Raw genomic sequence first — 5,502 nt, forward strand, 5'->3', positions numbered from 1 at the left:
GCCATAATGTGGCTTTTTGTGCAAACCAACATGATTGGGATAAAGGAATGAGCTAGAAGCAAAACTCACTTGAAAACAGAAAAATAATAAACCAAGATATTCCACTGAACGGTGATAGGAAACACTTCTAAAACCTGGTTTGGATGTGGTCACGTACTCGAATGAAGATGTGGATTTGTGTCTAGTGAAGTGGTAACAGGAAATAAATACAGAGCTTGCATCCTATGAACAGAAAGGAAATTCTCTAATTACCAGGAGCTCAGCGGACAGTGAAGTTCAGTGAAGCCAAACCAGACCCACAGAAGTAAGGGGACAAAAGGGACCATTTCAGAACACTGAGGCTTACCCACCACCTAGCTGTCGGTGGAGGTCCAATGTGGGAGTTGGACTAATGGGCATCTGCCTAAGGATCCTAGAAGACCAACAGGGACCATGACCTGAAGTTGCCCTGGGGCCCAGTGTGAGGCCCTCACAAGCTGAAGTCCCTGTGGCACAAAAAGGAGCTGATATCTGCACTGTAAAGGAAACGATCAACAAAACTAAAAGGCAGCTGACGGAATGGGAAAAGATATTTGCAAATGACATATCGGACAAAGGGCTAGTATCCAAAATCTATAAAGAACTCACCAAACTCCACACCTGAAAAACAAATAAGCCAGTGAAGAAATGGGCAGAAAACACGAATAGACACTTCTCTAAAGAAGACATCCGGATGGCCAACAGGCACATGAAAAGATGCTCAACGTTGCTCCTCATCAGGGAGATACAAATCAAAACCACACTGAGATATCACCTCACACCAGTCAGAGTGGCCAAAATGAACAAATCAGGAGACTATAGATGTTGGAGAGGATGTGGGGAAACAGGAACCCTCTTGCACTGTTGGTGGGAATGCAAATTCGTGCAGCTGCTCTGGAAAACAGTGTGGTGGTTCCTCAAAAAGTTAAAAATAGATCTACCCTATGACCCAGCAATAGCACTGCTAGGAATTGACCCAAGGGATACAGGAGTACTGATGCATAGGGGCACTTGTACCCCAATGTTTATAGCAGCACTTTCAACAATAGCCAAATTATGGAAAGAGCCTAAATGTCCATCAACTGACGAATGGATAAAGAAATTGTGGTTTATATACACCATGGAATACTACGTGGCAATGAGAAAGAATGAAATATGGCCTTTTGTAGCAATGTGGATGGAACTGGAGAGTGTTATGCTAAGTGAAATAAGTCAGGCAGAGAAAGACAGACACCATATGTTTTCACTCTTAAGTGGATCCTGAGAAAGTTAACAGAAGACCATGGGGGAGGGGAAGGAAAGAAAAAACAGTTAGAGAGGGAGGGAGCCAAACAATAAAAGACTCTTAAAAATTGAGAATAAACTGAGAGTTGATGGGGGGTGGGAGGGAGGGGAAATTGGGTGATGGGCATTGAGGAGGGCACCTGTTGGGATGAGCCCTGGGTGTTGTATGGAAACCAATTTGACAATAAATATTATATTTTATTGTTTTTATTTTTTTTTAATTTTTTTTAACGTTTATTTATTTTTGAGACAGAGAGAGACAGAGCATGAACGGGGGAGGGTCAGAGAGAGAGGGAGACACAGAATCTGAAACAGGCTCCAGGCTCTGAGCAGTCAGCACAGAGCCCAACGCGGGGCTCGAACTCACATACCGCGAGATCGTGACCTGAGCCGAAGTCGGACGCCCAACCAACTGAGCCACCCAGGCGGCCCAATAAATTTTATATTTTAAAGAAAAGGAGCTGATAAACCACATCTTATTTATCCATTCATCAGAAGATGTGGTTTATATATAAAATGGAATACTACTTGGCAATGAGAAAGAATGAAATTCTGCCATTTGCAAAACGTGGATGGAACTGGAGGGTATTATGCTAAGTGAAATAAGTCAGTCAGAGAAAGACAGCATATGTTTTCACTCATATGTAGAACTTGAGAAACTTAACAGAAGACCATGGGGAAAGGGAAGGAGAAAAAATAGTTTCAAATGGAGAGGGAGGCAAACCCATAAGAGACTCTTAAATACAGAGAACAAACAGGGTTGATGTGGGGGCAGCGGTGGGGGAAATGAGTGATGGGCATTGAGGAGGGCACTTGTCGGGAGGAGCACTGGGTGTTGTATGTAAGCGATGAATCACAGGAATCTACTCCTGAAACCAAGAGCACACTGTATACACTGTATGTTAGCCAACTTGACATTAAATTATATTAAATTTAAAAAAAGGAGCTGACAAAGTGAGAGGCAGGTATCATGTTTTATAGTTTTCCAGCCATTCTCACATCATTCACTATCTAGAAGATTCCTAGTCTAGTTTTGTGCATCTCAGACTATGGCTGGGAGCATTCTAATTGGAAAATGCACACTTTTCTTGGGAGCTCATCAACATAAAGTTGTGTTTCCCAAAATATGTGGCATAGAGCATGCGTCCTATGAACTGCTATCACTTGGAGGAAAATTTTGGTTAAAAATAAAGGTTCCACAACATAAGTGTATGAAAGCAAAGACCTTATCACAGCTGTACCCCTAGGTCCAGAAGAATTGACAGGCCCTCAAATAGGTGTCTGTTGTATTAATAAATAAAAGTACTTGTGATCAAAAATAGGAAAAATACTAGAATATAATTATATAGCGTTAAATGGGTTTCTCTCTGTAAGTTTTCTCAGAGCCTGTTAATTACTAAGATATACCAGAGTCTTTGGGAGCTAATCTAGTTGGCATGCTTCCCAGATATAATTTACCACAGAAACCTTTTGTCTCAGATCATCTGAGACCAGTGTTAAATGGAGTACACGAAATTAACAGCATTTAAACTCTGAGGACCGTTCTTCCCTAGGCAAAATACACCGTTTTTAATAGGACTTTGCAGTAGTGGTGATTATCTCTAATGCTACCTGTTTCTGAAATACTATTCTAAAATTATTTTACAATGTACATAAGCAGTCCTCTCCAGTACTATGTGATCTATCGATTGATTGATTAATCAATTAACAGAAAGTGAAAGCACTGTGATATATTACAAGTGTGTGTATCACACATGCCACTTCCTCTCCGGGGCCTCTCTTTCTGGTAATTATCCTGTTTCCTGGCAAACGGTTTTGACCTATCTAAGTTCATGGGAGGTATACAAGGGAAAACATACCTGTCACCAGAAAACAAAAGAAAGGTGTCACGCTAGCTGCTCAAAAGTCTGCCATTAGCAGGGCTCAAGGATTCTTTAAGGTCATCGTCAATGGGGAGAAATCTGTGATGGCCAGCCAGCAGCCAGGAACTGGTGAAGGGCCTCCGGCCAAGCTGACTGAGGCCTGATGGTGGCTGGTGGACGTCCACCGTTGACAGGGTCACCCGCTGAGAGGGACTGAGCCCTACAGGGATGGAACTGCCCCAAGCTCCCACCATATGCCGGCTCATACCCTCTTCCAGGGATAGAGTGACTGGAGTGGTTGCACCAAATCGATGCACTGAGCAGACCCTCCAGACCCCAGACCCAAATCAAATAGCTGGACAGTGGAGGGTTGTTGCCGTGAACTGTTTCCAGTTTCCTCTCTCAAACTTCTGCTCTAGTTCTCAGAACATCTGAGGAGGCCCCCATGTAGTTCCAACTCTCTCCCGCTCTGCCACCAGCGGAAATGGGGACACTGCAGAGACTCACATTTCTTGTGGTTTTCCACGGTATTTTCCAGGCCATGTGATTGTGTGAGCAAATAAAAGACAACATCAAATGTTAGATCAGAACGTATCTTAAGGATACAAACACTGGGGCGCCTGGGTGGCTCAGTCGGTTAAGCGGCCGACTTCGGCTCAGGTCATGATCTCACGGTCCGTGAGTTCGAGCCCCGCATCGGGCTCTGTGCTGACAGCTCAGAGCCTGGAGCCTGTTTCAGATTCTGTGTCTCCCTCTCTCTCTGCTCCTCCCCTGTTCATGCTCTGTCTCTCTCTGTCTCAAAAAAATAAATAAACATTAAAAAATTAAAAAAAAAAAAAAAAGAATACAAACACAGGAAAGTTCATCTGGTGTTATGAATTTTACTGGGAGAAAAACTCTCCCGAAGGTTTTTTTTTTTGCTGAATAAAGACATTACCCTGAAAGGCAAAGATGCGTTTGGCTCCTAGGATGAGTTACATGTAGCCCGAACACGGGGTCCAGCCACATAGACTCTGAAGGTGGGACAGAGACGTGAGCATGAGACAGAGGCCCAGGCTGAGCTGAGGGTCGACAGTGACTCAACAAACAGGTTCCATGACAGAAAGCAGAGTCACCGACTCCCCTTGCCTCCGTTTCCCTACTACTGATAAAAATGAGGGGCGTCTGGGTGGCTCAGTCGATTAAGGATCCAACTTCAGCTCAGGTCATGATCTCACAGTTCATGAGTTCGAGCCCCGTGTCAGGCTCTGCACTGACAGCAAAGATCCTGCTTGGGATTCTCTCTCTCCCTATTTCTCTGCCCCACTCCTGCTTGCACTCTCTCTGTCTCTTAAAAATAAACAAACATTTAAAAATAAATAAATAAAATGAAAGCACTAGCTCTAACTCGCTTTTCCTGAAGGAAATGAGCAAGAACAGTGTGCAAAACTGTTTCCTCTTGGGCAAGGTGTCTTTTCTCTTAAAACGTCCTATATAAATATTAAATAGTATGTAAGTAAGGTGTCTTGTTAGATGAGTATTTAAAAGTCAGTAGTAGATATCATGTCAGTTTAAAGGGCAATTGGACCCCCTCATGCTTAATGAAGAAATAAAGGAATTGAATTGGCAATTGGACATGTATTAAAGTCTAGAGAATGGTTAAGAAGTGGAAACAGAGCCTAAAGGAAGGGCACACTGACAGGCAGCAGGGCCAGGGGACTCCACACCCACATGGGCCATGTGGTAGCAGGAGGAAGGGGACGGGGCCTTGCAGAAAGACCCACTGAGAAGCCGGGGTGACCCTTGAGGCCGACTGTCAATAAACTCTTGTGACAAGCACCATGCCTGCCCATTCAGCCCACTCCCCTTTTCCGGAGCAACCTAACCATGTGGCAGTGGGATCACCATTCCCCAGCGTGGCTCTGGGAGGCTGAACCCCAGTCCACGGCTCCTCCTGGCCCCTATGTGTGTGACCTCAGAGAAGGACCAGCCAGAGTCATGGCGAGGTGTTAACGTGGTCTTCCCCATGGGGGAGCCACATTTCTGCCATGTGATTTGCCTTCACATAAAGGTCTCCGGACTAAAACGATGAGATGCACAGAGTCATCCATCGCTACGGTTGTACTATATGTTATATGAAATTCAGACGATCTGGAGAAATCCAGATCCCTGGTTACCATTCACATCTCTTACAAAACCTTCCTGGAAATTATGAACCTTAATGTTATCCCTCTGTCACCTATTTTTATTCATATTTAAAAGATCATTTTGGGCTCTCACCTTCATAATGCTTTTATTGTCATTTCCTGGTGTAGCTGTAGATGCAGAAGTAGAGAAATTTAATTACTTTGCATAAGAA

This window comes from Panthera leo, chromosome D3, assembly GCF_018350215.1.
Source record: "Panthera leo isolate Ple1 chromosome D3, P.leo_Ple1_pat1.1, whole genome shotgun sequence".
NCBI classification, from domain to species: Eukaryota; Metazoa; Chordata; class Mammalia; order Carnivora; family Felidae; genus Panthera; species Panthera leo.